Source organism: Schistocerca piceifrons, chromosome 8 (assembly GCF_021461385.2).
Source record: "Schistocerca piceifrons isolate TAMUIC-IGC-003096 chromosome 8, iqSchPice1.1, whole genome shotgun sequence".
In the NCBI taxonomy this organism is placed as follows: Eukaryota; Metazoa; Arthropoda; class Insecta; order Orthoptera; family Acrididae; genus Schistocerca; species Schistocerca piceifrons.
In genome coordinates this window covers 380,531,600-380,553,071 of record NC_060145.1, presented here as the reverse complement: position 1 = coordinate 380,553,071, position 21,472 = coordinate 380,531,600, and the positions used below count along the sequence as shown (strand labels likewise).

Below are 21,472 nucleotides of genomic sequence, written 5' to 3'. Positions count from 1 at the left end.
AACAATTAGCGCGGGCCAGCGCAATGCTGCCGCTGATTGAGTGCTGGCTATTTTTCGAGTTTTGCTGTCACTGTTAAAACATATCGATCACACAAATAACGCACTAGACCAAGGGTGGGCAATAATTCGGAGGCCACTTTGTGGAAACAGAGGTTAGCAAAGGGCCGCAAATTTTAAAATGACTGCATGGATTTTAACTTCGCATTTCAGCAAACTGTTACATTAAAAATTCTGACTGTCTCACCTGCAGTGGACTAATATGGGACCGTTCTATCGAATGAGCTAGTGTAATTCCGCTTTAAAAATCATTTTGTTTGTAAGGGAAGCAAACCAACGCTTTCTGTTTACACTGCGCGTCGTATGAACGACGTGACGAGCAGTATTTGTTTGGCCTGGCTACAGCTACACAGTGCAAAAACGAAATTGCAAATATCTGCTGAAACATCAGAGAAAATGCGCCTGACGATTCTTAGGAGGGACACTGTATATAAGTAGTTTCTCTCCCACACGCTGACATATTTGCTGATCGACGATAAATTAACACAACACAAAAAAGAAGTATATTTGCATTCGCATGATGAAACTTCAACAAAAAACAAAAACCTGTAATCAGGATAACGACGTAGAGTTCCTCTGCTCTTCTTCACATTACTAGACTGATATGTTAATCATTGCGTCACCCTGCTCGGTGGAGCAACTAAAATGTCAAAATCTTATGCTTAAAAATTGCCTAACACCGAAATTACAAACGCAAAATAAAATTCTAACAGTTGAAAGCAAGATGTAATTCTTTAAAATAAAGATGCATGCATTGCGTGTAAATCGAAGCCGCAATGAACATTGTCACTAATGCACACAGGAATGAAAGTCCTAACGAAGAAAGAACACTATGAATCAGAACACCCCCACAAACATGCGTTTTTCATATTAGGTGCATTGCGCTGCCACCTACTTCCAGATACGGCATATCAGCGACCTCAGAAGTCATTAGACATCGTGAGAGAGCTGATGGGGCGCTCCGAGGAACTCGTGGACTTCGAACGTGGTCAGGGGATGGGGTGTCGCTTGTGTCATACGTCTATACGCGAGACTTCCATTCTCCTAAACATCCCTAGGTCCACTGTTTCCGATGTGATAGTGAAGTGGAAACGTGAAGGGACAGGTACAGCAGAAACGCTTACAAGCCAAGCACGTCTGTTGACTGACGGAGACCGCCGACAGCTGAAGAGGGTCGTGATGTGTAATAGGCAGACATCTATCCAGACCGTAACACAGGAATTCCAAATGCATGAGGAGCCACTGCAAGTACCAAGACAGTTAGGCGGGAGGTGAGGAAACTTGAATTTCATAGTCGAGCGGCTGCTCATAAGCCACACATCACGCCGGTAAATGCCAAACAACGCCACGCTTGGTGTAAGGAGCGTAAACATTGGGCGATTGAACAGTGGAAAAACGTTGTGTGGAGTGACGAATCACGGTACACAATGTGGCGATCCGTTGGCAGGGTGTGGGTATGGCGAATGACCGTTGAACGTCATCTGCCAGCGTGTGTAGTGCCAACAGTAAAATTCGGAGGCGGTGGTGTTATGGTGTGGTCGTGTTTTTCATGGAGGGGCCTTGTACCCATTGTTTTTCGTCGCATTATGACAGCACAGGCCTACATTAATGTATTAAGCAGCTTCTTATTTCCCACTGTTGAAGAGCAATTCGGGGACGGCGATTGCATCTTTCAATATGATCGAGTACCTTTTCATAATGCACGGCCTGTGGCGGAGTGGGTACACGACAATAACATCCCTGTAATGGACTGGCCTGCACAGAGTCCTGACCTGAATCCTATAGAACACCTTTGGGATGTTTTGGAACGGCGACTTCGTGCCAGGCCTCACCGATCGACATCGATACCTCTCCTCACTGCAGGACTCCGTGAAGAATGGGCTGCCGTTTCCCAAGTAACCTTCCAGAACTTGATTGAACGTATGCCTACGACTGTCGAAGCAGTCATCAAGGCTAAGGGTGGGCAAACACCATACTGAATTCCAGCATTACCGATGGAGGGCGGCACGAACTTTTAAGTCGTTTGCAGCTTTTGATCACGTAGTGTGTGTTTCAAGAACAGCATCCAGTTTCGTAGTTTCACAGTAATGTCAGTTTTACCCTTTACTTGTAACTGGATATCTGAGCGATATTAAAAACACTGAAATCGCGGTGGATTTTAGAATACTGTTGCATAGAACCAGAATTTTTCCGCTTCCAGTCCCGGTATTTCACAGAATTATGAGAACCAATATTTATTTGGCATATTTATGTCAACATGCGGTTCCACAGAAAGAAGTAAACTGTTTCATTTATGTTAAGTATAACAATAAAATGTTCGAATAAAATAAACAATGAAAATTGCGGCGTTATTTGCCGTGTCACTAACGTCAACTAAAGATCACCTTGCGGAATCGTCGGAAACATAATCGGAAGCATTTATCATCGTAGTAGTGTAAGGCGTTAACTTGATACTGCTGTAAAAGTCTGTGCTGATACGTAAATGAGGCTGATGTTAGCCAATTATACGTCTTCCGACGCTGTTAATGAGCGACATCACATCACGCACCCTGACCTCAGTGATTAGCCGACAGCAAATTGTTGGCACCACTCACAAATGTTCATCGACGTGGCAAATAATCGACACGCTTCGTATTTTGTAGTTCAACGAGAGCTGTTGTAACAAATTCAGCTCTATAGCACGTATTTTAATACGCCGCGGCTGACGACTTCACTCACAAAAAGACTGCATAACGAAAACAACACTCAGATAGAAACGTCTTTCATAACATGGAAGATTGTCGGGATATGCACTCACTCTCGTGTGCTTCATTAGCTCGACTTCGCGATGAAGCACGCAGTTATACTGAAATGAAGCAGTTTTTAAAGCAGGTCGGATAGTGAAGCCACGGAAAGAAATCTGAAGATTGTGCAAGCAATACTGCGGATGGTTCGTGGTGTACCACTCTCTCTTCCTCCATTTTGTGTTCCAGTTGCCGATGGCGCGTGGGTAAAACGATAGTTCATAAGCCTCCCTATGAGCTCGTCTTGCATGGTAATTTTACCTTCATGGTTTTTTTCGCAAAATATACGAGGGTCATCTAGAAATGAAATTTACCTGTTTTTAAGCCGGCCGGTGTGGCCGAGCGGTTCTAGGCATTACAGTCTGGAACCGCGAGACCGCTACAGTCGCAGGTTCGAATCCTGCCTCGGGCATGGATGTGTGTGATGTCCTTAGGTTGGTTAGGTTTAAGTAGTTCTAAGTTCTAGGGGGCTGATGACCTCAGAAGTTAAGTCCCATAGTGCTCAGAGCCTATTTTTAAAGTAAACACATTTAGCCGGAAACACTGCGCATTTGTGACAAAGCTACTCCGTAATTATATGTAGCGGCTGTTGTCAGCAGTGGGTGAAAAGGGCGGCTCTTATACGTCATCCGCCGACTGCGAAGTTCGTTCTGAGATCAAGTTTCTTGACGCAGAAAACATAGCGATGAGTGAAATACGTCGAAAATGTGTCGCGAGTACGGGCCGAGGGTCATGAGCAAATATACGGTGTATCGCTGTATCGGCAATTTTCCAAAGATGTCTTAACTGAAAGGGGCCAAGACAACCGCTCCTCATCGGTGACGGCCTTGTGGAGCTGCTGCGGCAGCGGCTCCACGATTATCGATCTCGGCAACCATTTTCCGCAGATATCATGATCCTTGCAGTATGAAAAAGTTACTGAGCGTCAGCTGCCCAGATAAATATGTGCAAGAAAGGTGGCGAAAAACCCGACACCCGAACACAAAATGAATCACTTAGGATCAGCGTGACGACGGCTGCGACCTCCCGCGACAGGTTCGTCCCGGGCAATAGGACCAGAGCTGCTCAATTTACCCCGGAAGTCAAGCAGTAACCCATGTATTGGCGTCACTGTTGATCTCCGGTCAAGACAGAGAGCAAACGAACTGTGACAGTGCGGAATGTCATGTGTACAATGTTATGGGACAGGAAGGGCATTCTGCTCACTGACTTCCTGTCTAGAGGTGAGCCAGTGAACGCTGACCGTTACTGTGAAACAGAGCGGAAATTGCGATGTGTCAATCCAAACGCTCTGTGCAGGTGCTCCATGACATTGCTCGCCCACTTACAGCTCGGCGTACAAGTAGTGTGAAGGAGGTCGGCTCAGAGCTATTTTATCGTCCACCGCACGGTCCTGGTCTTGCTCTCAGCGATTTCCATCTTTTCTTGCACCTATAGAACTGAGTGTCCTACGGTCAGCATTTCCGCAATGGTTCCATTTCCAGGCAGCACATTTCTACTATGCGACGTGAAAACTGCGTCAGTTCTGATACTGATTATGGTGAATAACAGCTCGGAACGTACGCTCTCGAAGTTTTAATAGCAAACCACTCAGTTACACACAACGTCTCAATTATAGAATTTATCGCTAGACTTTTAAGATCACAAAAAATTTTACAGTAACAGATACCAAAAATTAATTTGCTCCCAACAGTCAAAAGTGACAGAGAACCAGGCTGGATCAGTATTATTAAATGCAATCTACGTGTCGCCCTGACTGTCGTAAATGTAACATGTGAATCAATAGTTGTTCTCTATACCTTACTCATTTTGGATTAAGTTTCTTTTCACAATTACTTACGTTAACAAATCTCAAAGCAACCGTTTATTTAAAGCACATCTTACATTTCATACTGTCAAATGGTCGCGTAGTAAAACACTGATTTTTCAGTATGTAACCCATTATATCATTAAACTGACATCATCGACTTCCAAACCTCCAAAGACCCCTCATGTTGCTTACAATAAAAAAAAATCGGATTCATAAACGTTCTTTAAATCAATCTGGGTGACAGGTGACTGGCGATGTGGTCGTTATTGTATCTCTCTTTCATGCTGTAAGTCTGTTTCATCTTGGCACTTACTCTACGCGAACAGTGCAGGAAAATAGCGAGGATTACCTCAGCCGCAGCCTAGGATAAGAGAGCCTTCTGTCCCCTCTCCGAACACATCTTGGCTGATGCAAAAATTCTAGCGTATAGCCGACAGTGTATCGTAGCATTGTCCGTAAGGCGACAGCTCCTAGCGCTGCTGCTTCGCTGTAAACTAAGGACGATCGACATAGCAACGTCATCCGAGACAGAGTAACGTTACGACTCCATGAGTTGCCTCTGACGCTTTTCGTCGAGGAATCTGATCCTCAGTAGACAAAACCAAATTCGAAACATGCTCCTTTCAATAACTACTACGAGTAACCGCTACTGTGTTGAATGTATGCACAACATCGCACTGTACCGGACATACGTTTTTCTTCTCGCCAGATGTAGCTACACAGGGTTAACGTGTGTTGAGGGGAAAGCACATGTGCAAGTTTGTTATATGTAGGTATTCGCTCTGTACCGAATTGAATCATTAAAAATGTGTGGTAGTATACAGTGAAGCTGTGTAACGTGTCAGCAAAGTCTGTAATTTGAGCAAAGAGGGTGTTGGTGTTGACACAGAAATTGTATGATCTCTGAAGCATAGACAAGAGGAACACCAAAGCAGAAATTGAATGATTCTAAGGAGCTAGCAGTTATGTACAATTTTCCAGTAATATTTCCAGTGAGTCATTGTTTGCCAGTGATCTCAAAAACATTAAATTAAATGTAACAAATCTGTAAAGTAACATCCCCATTCATGATGCTTTAGCTGTTATTAAACAAAACCTAATAAAATATAAGAAGCTCTCCCCAGTACAAATCAGAGAAATCCTAAACCTTCTGGAACTGGTATAGAAATACAATTACTTCTCTTTCAATAGAAAAATCTACAAACAAACAAATGGGCTAGCTGTGGTTGCCAGCATATCAGGAACTATAACTGAAATATTCTTCAACCACCTAGAGGACAAACTTTTCACAAAGAAGCCAACATGCATTCAAAAAGTTCATCTCTACAGAAGATACGTCAACGATACATTTCCGATCATTTATGAAGAAAATAAAGATGTCAAAGACATCCTCCAAACATTCAACAAAATGCACAAGAATACTAAATACACCCGTGAACAGGAAATAAATAACTCCAGTAACTTCCTCGACTTAACCATCTGCAGTCAAGATAACAAATGTGTCTTCGAGATTTACAGGAGGCCAACCACTACAGACACAACACACGTGCTTCGTCCTGACACCCCAACATGCACGAACTAGCAGCTTACCATTCAATGATTCACAGACCTCTAAAAATCCCACTGACTGAAGAGAGCCTCCAAAGTGAAATAAAAATCATAAAACAAATAGCTGTATCTAACGGGTACAAATCCACACTAATAGACAATTTAGTTAAAAATAAAAAATAAAATGAACAAAATAACCACCAAAAACCAGGAAAGAACACTGACAACATGCATCCCCTTCCTCGGTAACATCTCCCAAAAAATTACAAATATCTTCGACTGACACAAAATAAGAATTGCATTCCAAACAAACAATAAGATATGCTAAAGACTTCCTCATAACTTAAAAAGCATTTAAGATAAATTTTCATCCTCTGGCGTATATAAAATCATATGTTGCAAGTGCTCGGTTCAGTACATAACTTCCACACCAGATTCAAAGAACACAACACCTTCCGATGCAACACGCCACACAAAACTGCAATAGCCCCCCATATAAAAGATAGAGGACATTCTTTTAACAATGTAGAAAGCAACCTTGGAAAACTACATACACTGAATAAAGGACACAGAATGTCTCTGTATGAAGAATTAAAGAATTAAAAATCTATATATACAGAAAGAAACGTGGGGAACGCCTACTCAATGACAATAGTGAAATAGGCCCAACCAACAGTTTCAAAAGCTTTGGCAAAGCACTTCAGGTATTTTCATAATTTACTGCTTCAATGCACAGCAATTAATGTAATCACTCCCATTCATCCCTCAATAAGTTCAACCTACAATAGGTACGTATGATCTGTTGTGATCTTTTTATATATAAGAAAGTAATATAATAATTAAAGTGCGCACATATCTGTATTCAAGAGCAGCCCATTAATTTTTTATAAACAAATAGAAAACATATTTACGTAAATAACTATTAAATCATTATTTTTGTATCCAATGCTGCAGCACATTCACATAAAAAATAAAATGTGCAGCTACCTAATATAATAACTGACTTGTGAACATGTTAGCATTCTGGTGCAGCCACTCATATACTTAAAAAAAGGAAAACATATTTTTGTAGACAATTTAATCTTGTATCCCTGTATTCAATGTAAACAAACATCTTTAACGTGTGCAAAATCTTTGAAAGGACAGTGTAAATATAATGTGCAGTGGAGAGGAGAGGCAATAATAGTATGTAGACCTTTTACAACTGTTCTGTTCCCGTAAGTACAATTCTATGTCAGAAATTAATGTTTTTTAACCTCTAAAGTGTCTTCTCTAAATGAATAATTTTTATCGTTAGCGAAAGACGCAAAATAACGTACACTACCCTTGGTCTGCGACTGTCAGAAGACGTCTGTACTCTTCACCAACACCAGCCTCGTAAATAAATAATTTTCCACATAAAGATGAAGGTGTGAACCATCGAAAGGCGTAGTGGCATAATAAACAAGTGATTGACGCAGAACCTTTTTTTATTTGTATGTTATGTGTAGTAAATACCAGAGTTTTTTTCCCTCTCGAGGTCTGATCGATTGCGAAATTAAAACCCAGTCAATATCCGATGAATTTTTGCGCAGAAGTGTTGCACAGTGTCTCCAGTTGAGTGACGATCGCGTCACGTTGCACTTTTCAGTTCTGCCTGCACAGTGAGCACGTAAACATGTCTAGCACAATAGAATCTCTTGCCAAGTGTGAAGTGTACTTTCAATCGATTTCTTCATGCTGAGTGGTTCCGCCTGATTTCATGCACCCCACATAATGTAACTGTCTTGCACGACAGCAGAGACTGGCAATGGTGCGGGAACTTTAAAGCAACACGTACAGACGTTCACGATGCAAGCAATCAGCCGATGATCTTGCTCAGCGAATACATCAGGCGATTCGAGAAAAAAGGATAACTGGCAACAAGCGGAGAGGAATGTTATCAGGCACGCGTCCGTCTTCGAAATGGTTCAAATGGCTCTGAGCACTATGGGACTATCGTATGGCACAAAACCTGATCCTGCCTCCGTGTGCCAGAAAGAGATTCTAAACGAGGTACACTGTGCAAATATGTGCGCCTCAAGGGAACTCGTGCACGCGCAATGGCTATGACAGACAGTGCATCGGAAATACAACGCCCAGTGTGCTCGCGGCAGACACGCGCGTCACGCCGCAGGGTAGGTCAGGAGGCGCAGAGGGGTGGGGAGGGGTAGGGGAGGGGAGAGTGTAAGTGACAGCTCTGGGCAGCACGTCGGTTATTTAGAGGGGTGACGCCAGCAGCAACAGCAGCGGAGGTTATCTCTGTGGCGGCAGCTGTCGCTCTTGACCCTGCTTCTGCGGGACTACCCAACTGTGTTCCACCACAGCCGAGCCAATGTCTGTATGTACTTACGAACGTTCATCTCGTATACTGTGACGATCTACATTTTCTGCATTATCTCGTCTGTCCCAAGTGTATAACATGAGAGTCAACAGACCGGAAAACGTGGGTTACTTCTTAACGTCCTACAGGATGAAGTTGGGCTAGAACTAAGCCTCAGCATTCCATCGCACGGTCCATGGCGGACGGAGCATATTGTCGTAGAACACTTTCCTCATTCCTCTTACATTCACGGATTACGCGCGGCAAGAAATACTGTCAGCACTGCTCTGTATACGCTTGAATTTTCCTAACTTTACGCTCATCGTCATTATGCGAGCTACAACTGAGAGGAAATAATTAGTTTCTTTACTTTCATTTGTACCTGAAGTCGCGAAAATCTTGGCGCGCGTACAATCCATTGGACTTCGTTGAGCGTTTGCAGATATCACTTCCTACCCAACCCTGTAAGTTCAAATGGTTCAAATGACTCTGAGCCCTATGGGACTTAACATCTGAGGTCATCAGTCCCCTAGACTTAGAACTACTTAAACCTAACTAACCTAAGGACATCACACACATCCATGCCCGAGTCAGGATTCGAACCTGCGACCGTGGCGGTCGCGCGGTTCCAGACTGAAGCGCCCAGAACCGCTCGGCCACATCGGCCGGCCCCTGTAAGTTCATCCTGTCTATTGTCTGCGGCATTCATCCGGGAAAAGGAAGTTTGCTTGGATGTGATGGGCCCTCCTAAACGCGTTGAGGAGGAGACCAAAAAGTCTGCCTCAAGGGCGATAGACTTCCCAGTGTAACAGGTGTCATCCAATCACCTGCGGCGAAATATACATTTCGAAAGTCCTGGCAGCAGGCGGTGTTGTGCAGTGGAACGAGTAGCGCGAGCGGGGATTAGCCAGTGAAATCGGCAGCATGCAGTTATTGAGTCCGATTGGCCGAAAGGAACAACTCGCGAAATCGAGAGATTGGCCGGCAGCCTTTATGTGCCTTCTCTGGTGCAATCGAGGTTTCGTAGTGAATCTCATAATCCCAGAGAAGATGATCCTTCGTCATCAACAGAGCTATTTCTTGCAGTATGGAAAACTGATGGCTTTCGAAAGTGCGTTTCTGTACGCGATAGTCCATTTCGGGTTGAAGTACAGGGTGTTTCAAAATGAATATACGAATTTTAAACTTTTTAGTATTTATTACATTCAACTTGCAATTGTAAACAATACGTCAAACGAGAGAGTAATTCAGTTTTCTTTTTATGCATGTGCGCAAAGGGAAGAGTATGGAACGACCAAGAGTGAATGTAGATCTTGCTGAACGAGGGAGAGTGTTTCAATCATAGCCGCGAGAAATCAGTCCGGAAGGCTAGCCTTCAGACTACGGTTTATGTGCAAACTTCGCAAACGAAATGTTGCAGCAACACGGCAAAGGTTTTCTGGATCGTGACATCGTCAGTGATGAATCGACATTTCATCTAACTGGAAATGTGAACAAACAATGCGCGCATACGGGGGTCAGCAAATCCCCAAGAGATGGTATATTTACAACGAAACATCCTTAAATTGGGTGTTTTTGTGACATTTCCCAGCGGAGAGTTTATAGGCCTTACTTTTTTGGCGAATCGACTGTAACTAGTGTTTCTTACCTTGATGCGCTGGAACTATCGCTCTTTCATCAATAGGAAGCAGCTGAACCACAGAACTTTATTTGGCAACAAGAAGGTGCGACGCCTCACTGGCATAACTCAGTGCGGGTTTGGTTAAACGATGTTTTACTCGACCGCTGGATTGGCCGCAAGGAGCCGGATGACAGAGCTTGTTTAGCACGACTTCCACGTTCACACTCGATCTGACGCTATGGGATTTTTACCTCTGATGGCTCATGAAGGATCATATGTATGTGCCTCCGCTACCAGTTGACATCTCCATCTTTAGGAACAGTACTGTTGTAACATTTACTCCTGACACACTGACGAAGGTTTGGGAAGGAAAACGCCTATCGACTCGATGTCTTGACAAATGGTGTTCACATTGAACACATGTAAGAAAAATTGTTGAGTTGGTCTTAGTTGTAAGTTGAATGTAATAGATGTTACAAACCTTCAAAATCCATATGTTCATTTTAGAACACCATGTACTCCGGTTTTGTAAGCGAGTGTTGCCAGCCTGCAGACGCTCAATAGGCAAACACGTCATATTGCGATGGCGAGGCGTAAAGTAATACTTCCGAACTTAAACCTTTTTTAAATAAAACAGAAGTTATTAAAATTCTAGACGCTTATCCTTCACGTCCACATATTTGCAGCCCTCTGCCGTGCAACATGGCGGTGTGTAACTAACTGTGTGTCGGTGCGTGAGGAACAGCGTGCTGTAATCGAGTTTCTAACTGCAGAAAACTTCGTCCACACACGGAGCACCCTCTCCTTCAGCATGACAATATCAGACCACATACGAGCGCTGCGACATCTGCAACAATCTGGCGCCTTGGCGAACATCCTCCATACAGCCCCGACTTGGCAGTGCAAGCAGTGGTGAGGTTGCAGCTCCGTCAGCAAAGGTTTTACAGTGGCGGTGTCAACAAACTAGTCTCTCGCTGAGATATATGTGTTCGTCGCCAGGATGACTACGTTGAGAAATAAATATCTAGACATGAGGAATAGACATATATAATGTTAATAACGTCTGTTCTATTTACAAAGCGTTAAGAGTTTTCAGATAAAAAATTCGGAGGCATTGCTTTTCATCCCGGCCTCGTACATTGTGGAGGTAACTACTTCCACGCTGATGTTTACTGGACTAGTCACACTTGGGGATGTTACCACTGAAGCAAAATAATTATATTCGTTTCCGTGGAAATTTGAATGTTGCGGTTTTCACTTACTTTTATGGTATCCCCGCGATACTGCAGAGTCGAAATTTCAAAACCATCGTGTAAGTGACGATCAAAAAGCTTCTGTTCTAATACCGTATAGTCCACAATCGGTATGCCATCAGGGAAAATCGCTGTAAGCATTAAGGCAGTCATCCACCAACCGTTTTTACCCGTTTGGTAAAAACACCGTGTCCTGTTGTATGAGGAAGTCCGTAACTGCCTGCTACACATCGTCGGTTAACAGGAATAGTCGACCCTTCCAGGCCTTTTTTAAAACAACGAAGGCGTGATCATCGCATGAGAAGAGAGGAAGAGTATACGGCAAGTGCTTCAGTGTCTCCTGTTTTGCTATGGAGGTTATCGGTGGAAGTTGTTAAAGAGACAGCTGGATGCAGTATGCTGGCTTGTTGCGATGAACACATTCCAGTCCAAAAGTAGGAATCTCGAGATGAGAGTAGTTAGACAGCTACAGGACATTGACCGAGAGAGGTGGAGAAATGGTTAGCACAATGCTCTCGCATTCGTGAGGACCACGGCTCAAATCCGAGTCCGACCATCCTGATTTATGTTATTTCATGAGTTCCCTAAATTGCTCCAGGTAAATGACGGATGGTTTCTTTGAAAGAGCACGGCCCATTTCCTTCCCCATCCTTGAATCAGTCGAAGCTGTGCTCCGTCTCTGATGACTTTGTTGTCAACGAATCGCTAAACATTATTCTTGCTTTTTACAGGGCGATGGAGTAGTGAGAAGTTTTGACCTTTTCTCGCGAATGAGGATGACGACCCTCATTTAGAGTGACTTCAAAGGCGTAGTAGTGCACAGAATTATTCCGGTTACGTCAATAAATGTTTCCGAGTAAATCTGTGGAACAGTACGTCGCGTATTCATCTCGCGCGTAACACATCGCATAGTGAGTGTGTGTGTGTGTGTGTGTGTGTGTGTGTGTGTGTGTGTGTGTGTGTGTGCGGGCGGGCGGCCAAGACTCGAAATTCGCACAACGTCACGGAAGCTCCGAAATTCGGACGAAACTAGCGTCTCACACTTCTGTGGTGTTCTGGTTCTGACTAAACAAACTCGTGACGAAGCGCGAAGTCTGTCTTTGAGTGTTCTTTATCTCTTATGTCAGTCGTACTTAGTAAAGATCGCAGACCGACGAAAAATATTCACGAATTATTGAGAACCATTAGGTTACACTAGCTTCATGACACTGTCAATATCGACAGGTCATGTGCTCCTAATTTCTTCCAGAGAACGATGTTTTTTTTTTACCTCTGTTGTCTGTGTCAATATCTGTCAGGATGACACAGAAAGATTAAATGTAAACTATATTCGCACGATATATCGGTCATTGCTTGTTCTCGACGAAGGACCTATGTTGGCTTGCGATTTTGGACGACGAGTTGGCTGCGCCGTTTTCATATTTTAATATTTATTTAAGAAGTACTGTTTAGAAATAAAAATTAAATAAGTAGGATTATCTGAGCGATTCTATTTTTACATGGTATCTACTTTTCTACACGTTCTCACCAATATTAAGACACTTATCGTATCGCACAACCGGTTTTTGAATACCATCCTCGTAAAAATCTGCCGCCTGATTTGACGACCACTGTAGCACGGCCGTTTGTACATCGTCATCGTCGTCTGGTGCTGACCACCCAGATGCTTCTTCAAATGCAGGTACACGTTGTAGTCATTGGGCGCTAGATCTGGGCTGTAACGGTGTTGTTCCATCCAAATCATCCGATCAACTCTTCATTTCAAGTAGCAGTGTGTCGATGGGCACTGCCAGGAAGCAAAACGATCCCCTTACTCGTCATGCCACGTCTTTGGTTTTGAGTTGCAGGGCGCAAATTTTATAACGTCTCACAGTAAGTGGTAGAATATATGGTGTCCCCACGACGCAAGAAGTCCAGAATAAAACAACACCCCTTCCCTGCCCCAAAAATCAGTACACATGATTTTCCGGGCTGAAATTGCTACTTTCCCGGGTGATTTTGAATGCCGCCATTCCATGGATTGCTACTTTGATTTAAGTATAACGTTAGCCACCCATCCTTCGTCGCCTGTGACAATTTGGCTCAAAACCTTTCCTCACTGTATCGTTCCAGGAAAGTCAAAGAACTGGCTAAAAGTTTTCTTTTGTGCACTTCAATCAGTATGTTTGATACTGAGTGTAAGCATAACTTTCGATAATTCAAACGTTCTGTAACAGTTGCATGAAGCACAGTTCTTGACACCCGAGGAAAGTCGTCACATAACGTCGCAGCCGTAACGCGCCTGTTCTCTTTCGATTTTTCATCAACTTTCTGCATCAAATCGTCAATAATGACGGAAGATCATCATTTCGTTCCTCATCATGCACATTCTTACGGCCGTCTTTAAAAGCTCGCACCCATTTCCGTATCATGTCATCGCTCATAATATTTTCTCCACACACTTCACAGGTCAGACAATGAATTTCAGTCACTTTCACGCCTTTAGCACTAAGCACAGCGGGTATTTCACAGTCGGCGGCATTCTCAGTCTAAGGAGCTTTAAAAAACGTCACACGTAAACACGCCGAATGACTCTGTAATGGCGTCTGGGCTTGCCAACAGAGTACGGCACACAGCGCGCATGCGCGAAATGCAGACCACGACGCTGCAGAGGCGAAATTTCAAGACGCCTCGTGTAAGGGATGATCAAAAAGCTTCTCTTCTAATACAGTATAGTCCAAAATCGGTATGCCATCAGGGAAAATCGCTGAGAGCATTGAGGCAGTCATCCACCAAGCGTTTTTCCCGTTTGTTGTGTGAAGAAATCCGCAACTGCCTGCTGCACATCGTCGTCCAATGCCTTTTTTAAGACAACGAAGGCGTGATAATCGCATGGGGAGAGAGGAAGAGTATAGGGCGAGTGCTCGACTGACTCCACCACCACCTGTTGGCTGTATTTTTCGACGGAGCTGCCATAAATACTCTCTTCATTCTCAGATGGCTGTCTGTCGGTGTTTGTCTTTCGGCAGCCAAGGAAAGAACCGTAGCCCGTTGGTCCCGTATGGCGACGTTATTACCAAATTCGCCCAAAGTTCACGTTCCCGCATTTATCGCATGTATGTCGGAGAGACATTTATCCCTCACCTTTATGTCGGTGCTTATATATCGCCTCGCTGGATTAGCCGAGCGGTCTCAGGCGCTGCAGTCATGGACTGTGCGGCTGGTCCCGGCGGAGGTTCGAGTCCTCCCTCGGGCATGGATGTGTGTGTTTGTCCTTAGCATAATTTAGGTTAAGTAGTGTGTAAGCTTAGGGACTGATGACCTTAGCAGTTAAGTCCCATAAGATTTCACACACATCTGAACATCTGCTTATATACCCGTGTCACAGTCGCGCTACGTTTAATATAAATTGTAGCAACGACCTCAAACGGAAGTTATTTTCGCTCCATATAATTCAATGTCGCACATAAGCGCAACCCGCCTTATTATTCTGCCGGTTGCTCCCACCAGAAAGAGGAGATCCGGTGGCAAAAGTGAACAGTTGGGACCTTACCACTATGGATAACAATACTAGATATTTGGCTGCCAAAATGTATTGTATAGTGTGCGATCCTGTAGCACTGAAACATAATTCCTCCCAAAAACTAATATGAACAAAAGAGGAACAGAACATCGTAGTCACAACTAAGCAGTAATGTTGAAGGGATCCTGCAGGCAGCTACACAAACATTCTTGGCCACCCTCCCTGGGGCAATGTTCCAGAGCGCCAACGCCCAAACTCAACACGTGTCGTTCTCAGGGCCTGCTTGCAGCACATAGATGATACACCAGTACATCACGGTCTGAATGCTTCTATTTCATCATCGAGAAAGTGTATTACATTTCGGTACCCTGTACAAAACGATATCACTTTCTTTGCCTCAATTGTGCTCACAATGGCTGCAACTCCAAGACAATTTTAATAACCAAGGTACGTAAGACTGGAAAATATAATTTGTACGAGGCGTTGTTTTTGAAAAAGTATACTATGTTGGTCTTCAGAAGCCAGTCGTTTCCTTTACAAAACGAACTGTTTTGAAAGTGTAATATCTTTATTTCCAAAAACTTTTGTTCAGTTTGCAGCTCCTACATCGTGCAGTTGAGCTAAAACCATTTATTTCGTGAATTAATGTTATGCAATATAACTCAGACTTTTGTGGCCGGCATTTGTGTCGTTGATAAATTTTGTTGCGTGGATACGTATATCCAGTTCAGCTTGCTGAGCTTGCTTAAAGTCTGAAACTGCTATCTGAGTCCAGTATTAGAAGACGAAATGTCAGCCACAGGAATGTGCCTTGGACCAGATTTCTCTTACCATTGGTGTGAGAGTGACTCATTTCTTAACTATGTTCACGAAGTGCCCAGTCGCGCTAATTAGGTGTTTGTATCCGTGTGAGTCTTCCTGGAGAGACACGGTCCGCGCACGCGAATAGTTGTTGCCGCGAAACTGCCAGTTCACGAACTGTATGCGGCGACTTATTTCATTTCATTTTACAGGCTGCACGAATGATGTGAAGGCCCAGTCTGGGAACATACGGTTGCAAACGAAGTGACTACAAATTTTTTATCCCTTTTACAAAATTCATGTAGAGTAATTCTCATGATAATTATATTAGTTGTACTTTTCGTTCCAATAGATCCAAAGTGAAGAGACCCTCCAGGCTGTAAACATGAATGCACAACACATATTTACAAAGAAAAACAAATATGGTAATCTGCCCTCGAAAGATCTCAAGTGAAACGGTCCTCATCGATGTGGAATGATTAAACAAAATCTCTAACATATTTTTGTTTAAAAGTTAATAAATAACTTGTCACAAAAAGATGTAAATGTTCGATACACTGAGGCGCGTATGATAAACATTAGGCTATTGTAGCAATGCATGGCAAACAGAAAAATCATTTTACAACACTTATCTACAATGATGGCACTACTGGACTTAACAGAAGTCAGATTGAACGTAATACTCGCATTACTTGATAGTGTTAACATATAAACATCAATTGATTCTTCTAAGAAATTCGTCAGTGGGACAGAAGGAGTTGGCCACAAATAAATTCTTTAGTCTTCTCTTAAAGTGAACTACGTTAGTACTCAAACTTTTTGTGCCTGCTGGCAAGTTACTGAAAATGTGTGAATATTGCTCTTATTTCTAGTACTGATTCCATTGAATGAGCCGTTGTATTGAGGAAGAGATGTTGATAATGACAAATTTCATTAGGAACAAACATATTGGGAAGCAGTAGTAGTAGTAGTAGACACACACACACACACACACACACACACACACACACACGGCGTTATGGAATGAAAGTAAGCAGAGTAACCTAGCTTTTTTATTTTTATATAACGTATGTGTGACGAGCCAGCGGCCTTGTCGCAATGATACGAGACGTGTTTTTTAAGTAAGTACCGTTTTGAAATTAATGATGTGCTAAGATATCTCAATAATTTAATTTTTACATGAAAGCCTGTACCTTAATCTACTTTTCTTCATAATTTCCGTCAATACTGAGGCACTTGTCATAACGTTGTACCAGTTTTTGAATACCCTCCTCATAGAAGTCTGCCGCCTGACTTGTTAACCACTGCATCACCACTGTTTTGACTTCGTCATCGTCTTGAAGACGCTGACCGCTCAGGTGTTTCTTCAAGTGCAGGAACAGATGGTAGTCACTGGCCCCAAGACCGGGGCTGTACGGAGGATGATCTAGAGTTTCCCATCGAAAAGAGGTGATGAGATCTTTGGTCTGATTAGCCACATGAGGACGGGCATTGCATTACAGCAAAACGATGGCCTTGCTCAACTTGCCACGTCTTTTGTTCTGAATTGAACGGCGCAGATTGTGCAATGTCTTACAGTAAGCTGCTGCATTGATTGTCTCATTACGAGGCACAAATTCCATAAGCAATACTCCTTTTCTGTCCCAAAAAACTGTGCACTCGATTTTCCGGGCAGAAATTGTTTGCTTAAACTTCACTTTCCTGGGTGAATCTGAATGCGGCCATTCCATGGACTGCTGCTTTGATTCTGGTGTGACGTAGGCCACCCATGTTTCATCGCCCGTAACAGTTTGGATTAAGAAATCATCACCGTCGTTGTGGTACCGCTCAAGGAAAGCCAATTCTTTGTCTAAACGTTTGGTTTTGTGCACATCCGTCAACATTTTCGGTACCCACGTGCGCACAATTTTCGGTAATTCAAGTGCTCGGTCACAATGCCATACAAAACACTACGAGAAACCTTAGGAGCCGGCCGGTGTGACCGAGCGGTTCTAGGCGCTACAGTCTGGAACCGCGCGAACGCTACGGTCGCAGGTTCGAATCCTGCATCGGTCATGGATGTGTGTGATGTCCTTAGGTTAGTTAGGTTTAAGTAGTTCTTAGTTCTAGGGGACTGATGACCTCAGCAGCTAAGTCCCATAGTGCTCAGAGCCATTTGAACCATTTTAAACCAAACATTAGGAAAGTCATCCTGCTAGGAGGAAATCGTAAAGCGTCTGTTTTCTCTCACTTTATTGACCACTTCCTGCACCGAACTTTCATAAACGACCGAAGGACGCCCACTCCGTTGTTCATCATGCACATTTGTGTGGCCATCTTTAAATGCTCTCGCCCGCTTCCTTACCATTCCATCACTCATAATGTTTTCTCCCTAAACTGCACAGATCTCACGATGAATATCGATCGCTTTTAGGCCTTTAGCAATAAGAAATATTATAACAGTCCGTACTTCACAGTCGGCGGGACTCACGATTATTGGAGGCATAGCTCAAATGGCTCTGAGCACTATGGGACTTGACATCTGAGGTCATCAGTCCCCTAGAACTTAGAACTACTTAAACTTAACTAACCGAAGGACATGACACACATCCATCCATGCCCGAGGCAGGACCTGAACCTGCGACTGTAGCAGTCACGCGGCTCCGGACTGAAGCGCCTAGAACCGCTGGGCCACCACGGCCGGCATCGGAGGCATCTTAAACACTCAGTACACAACGTAAACAAGGAAGAATCAGACTGTAATGGCGTCAGTGCGTAGATTAAGGTACAGGGTTTCATGTAAAAATAAAATTGAGATATCTTAGCACCTTGAAACTTCCTGGCAGATTAAAACTGTGTGTCGGACCGAGACTCGAACTCGGGACCTTTGCCTTTCGCGGGCAAGTGCTCTACCAACTGAGCTACCCAAGCACGCCCCGTCCTCACAGCTTTATTCCGCCAGTACCTCGCCTCCTACCTTCCTGGTTCGCAGGAGAGCTTCTGCAAAGTTTGAAAGGTAGGAGGCGAGGTACTGGCGGAATAAAGCTGTGAGGACGGGACGTGCTTGGGTAGCTCAGTTGGTAGAGCACTTGCCCGCGAAAGGCAAAGGTCCCGAGTTCGAGTCTCGGTCCGGCACACAGTTTTAATCTGCCAGGAAGTTTCATATCAGCGCACACTCCGCTGCAGGGTGAAAATCTCAATCTTAGCACCTCTTTTTAAATTTCAAAACGGTACTTACTTAAAAAAACACGCCTCGTAACACTGGTTCCTGTCAGTCACCAAAGTTAAACGCTGTCGGGCTTGGCTGGGAGTGGGATGGGTGACCATTCGAGTATACCGAGCGCTATTGGCAAGTGAGCTGCATTCAACGCGTGTGGGGTCAAGGTTCTACTCGATCACGAAGTAGCGGCTCTCGCCACGGAAAGTGACAACGGCCAGAGGAGCAGTGTGCTAAACAAATGGCTCTGTCGTCTCAGGATGACACGGCGATCGGTCGGTGGTGTTGGAACTTTCGAGGCCTGTTCGGACGTAGTATGCCTGACAACATTAGCCTTGCAAATAAAAAGATTTGTTTAGGCGCTTCAGCAGATCTGTAGTCGGTTTCGAAAGGCGCCAGTTCTAGTGCCTTTGCACTGCGGAGGGTGGCTGCGCCCGTAGTTAAGCGCCGAGTTTGCGTATCGCGGACAGCGTGCAGGAAGCGGCCGCTACTCACCTGTGAGGGTGGGAGCAGAAGGACGCGTGGCGCCGGAGCGGGCGGCGCGGCGCCGGTCATCGTCCCTCGGCGCCCGGGACCAGCCCCAAGTCTGCACACACAACACAACACAGCGCTAGAGAAAACACTGCCGCTCTGCTCTTACCAACAGGTTCAATGAGCCACATTGTGGCAACACACAAAACATTAAATTTGCCGGCCAAAAATTTTCTAGGCCGGCAAAACTAGATCCTAAAAAGAGGATGCCTCTGAAAAATTGATGGATCTTGGGAAAATAGAGCGCATTAATTCTACGTCGATTACGCACTAACAGAATTCGAGGAACGTGTCTCGTAGAAACACTAGGTCAAAAAAGATAATCTTTCCAACAGTTCCTGAAAACAAAATTTTCTCTCTACTATACGTACAAAATCTACATCTATATTATTATTTTTTATTATTTATTTTATGGCCTTCATTGGACCACTCTAGTAAAAAATGCAAAGTTGTAAACAAGTTGTTACACAGGGATACAATTTGGCTCAACAATAACTTAATGTGATATTTAGGTAATATAATTATTAGTGTCTATTCTTATACGAAAGGTGTTTTGCTCTTCTGTCTCCCCAATATTTCTTCATTCTTTCAGATATTTTCTTTCTTTCGTCATCTGAGACCACTCCTCCTGTGCTCCTTTTATTGATTTTCATATGTAGTCTGGTTTGGGGGTCTTGCAGTATTCTGGTTTTCTGTGTCTTGTTTTTTAAGTCATCTACTGTAATTTGGAGTTCTTTTATATCTTCCTTAATTTCTGTGATCCATTTAATGTTGCTCTTGCTATTCCACAATTTTGTATTATTTTTTTACTAATTCTGTTTTCTGGAGTTCTCATCAGATGTCCAACGAATGAGATGCGTTTCTTCCTGATCGTGCTCATGACTGGTTCTATTTTCTTATATACTGTTTCATTTGATGTTATTCTCCAATGTCCATTTATTTTATACTGTTTATTTATACATGTCCTAATTATTCTTCTTTCTATTTTTAGTATTCTGTCAATTTCTGCTGTATTAGTTGTTTTGAAGATAGTTTCAGCTGCATACGTTATTTTCTGGTTGTGTAACTGTTTTATAGTGTTTTAATTTTGCATCTATAGATAGGCTTTTTTGCTGTATGTAGTTTTGGTAATGTAATGTGCGTAGTTCTGCCATGACGGCTTCTTATTTAGATTGTATGTTGTTATTTCGCCTAAACATTTAAATTTATCAACAATTTTGATTTCCTGTTCTCCTATTGTAATTCTGTTTGCAAGTGGTGGATCAGTTAGCATAATCTCCGTTTTTTCAAATGATATTCTAAGGCCTACTTTCTCTGATATTTCTTGTAGTGATTTCACTTGTTGCTTGGCTTCTTGAACGGTGTTGGGTAGGAGAGAAAGAACATCAGCGAATCCCAAGCAGTTTAAGCTAATATCATCTTTTGCACTTCCAATTCTTATCATCTTTGGATTGTCCTTGTACCATTCTCTCATTATGTATTCCAGTGCACAGTTGAACAGGAACGGTGATAGGCAGTCACCTTGTCTTAAGCCTGCTTTTATGAGGAATGGTTCCGAAATTTCTCCTCTAAACTTCATTTTTGATTTGGCGTTCGTTAGAGTGAGTTGTATTATTTAATTAGTTTTGGATGGAGTCCTAGATTTCTTAAAATTTTTAATACTGAAGGTCTGTGGAGACAGTCATATGCCTTCTTAAAATCTACAAATGTTATTGCCAGAGGTTTGTTCCGTTTCTTGTAGTATGCCATAATCAATTTTAAACTAATTATCTGTTCTGCACAGCTTCTCCATGGTCTGAAACCTCCCTGATATTCCCCTAACTCCTGTTCTAATTGCTCCTTGATTCTACATCTACATGAATACTCTGCAAATCACATTCAAGTGCCTGGGAGAGGGTCCATCGAACCACCTTCACAATTCTCTATTATTCCAATCTCGTAGCGCGCGGAAAGAATGAACACCTATATCTTTCGGTACGAGCTATAATTTCCCTTATTTTATCGTGGTGATCGTTCCCCCCCTATGTAG

At 43.3% G+C, this 21,472-nt stretch overlaps 1 protein-coding gene across 1 annotated transcript in view; it reads right to left on the bottom strand.

Moving 5' to 3' along the window:
• The window catches only part of LOC124711126 (homeobox protein PKNOX1-like), a 731,542-nt gene that overhangs the window by 230,810 nt on the left and 479,260 nt on the right, over nucleotides 1-21,472 (bottom strand). The window contains exon 3 of the mRNA XM_047241014.1: nucleotides 19,408-19,498. The gene's annotated coding sequence lies outside the window, so the exon portion shown is untranslated. The remainder of the gene's footprint in view (nucleotides 1-19,407; nucleotides 19,499-21,472) is intronic.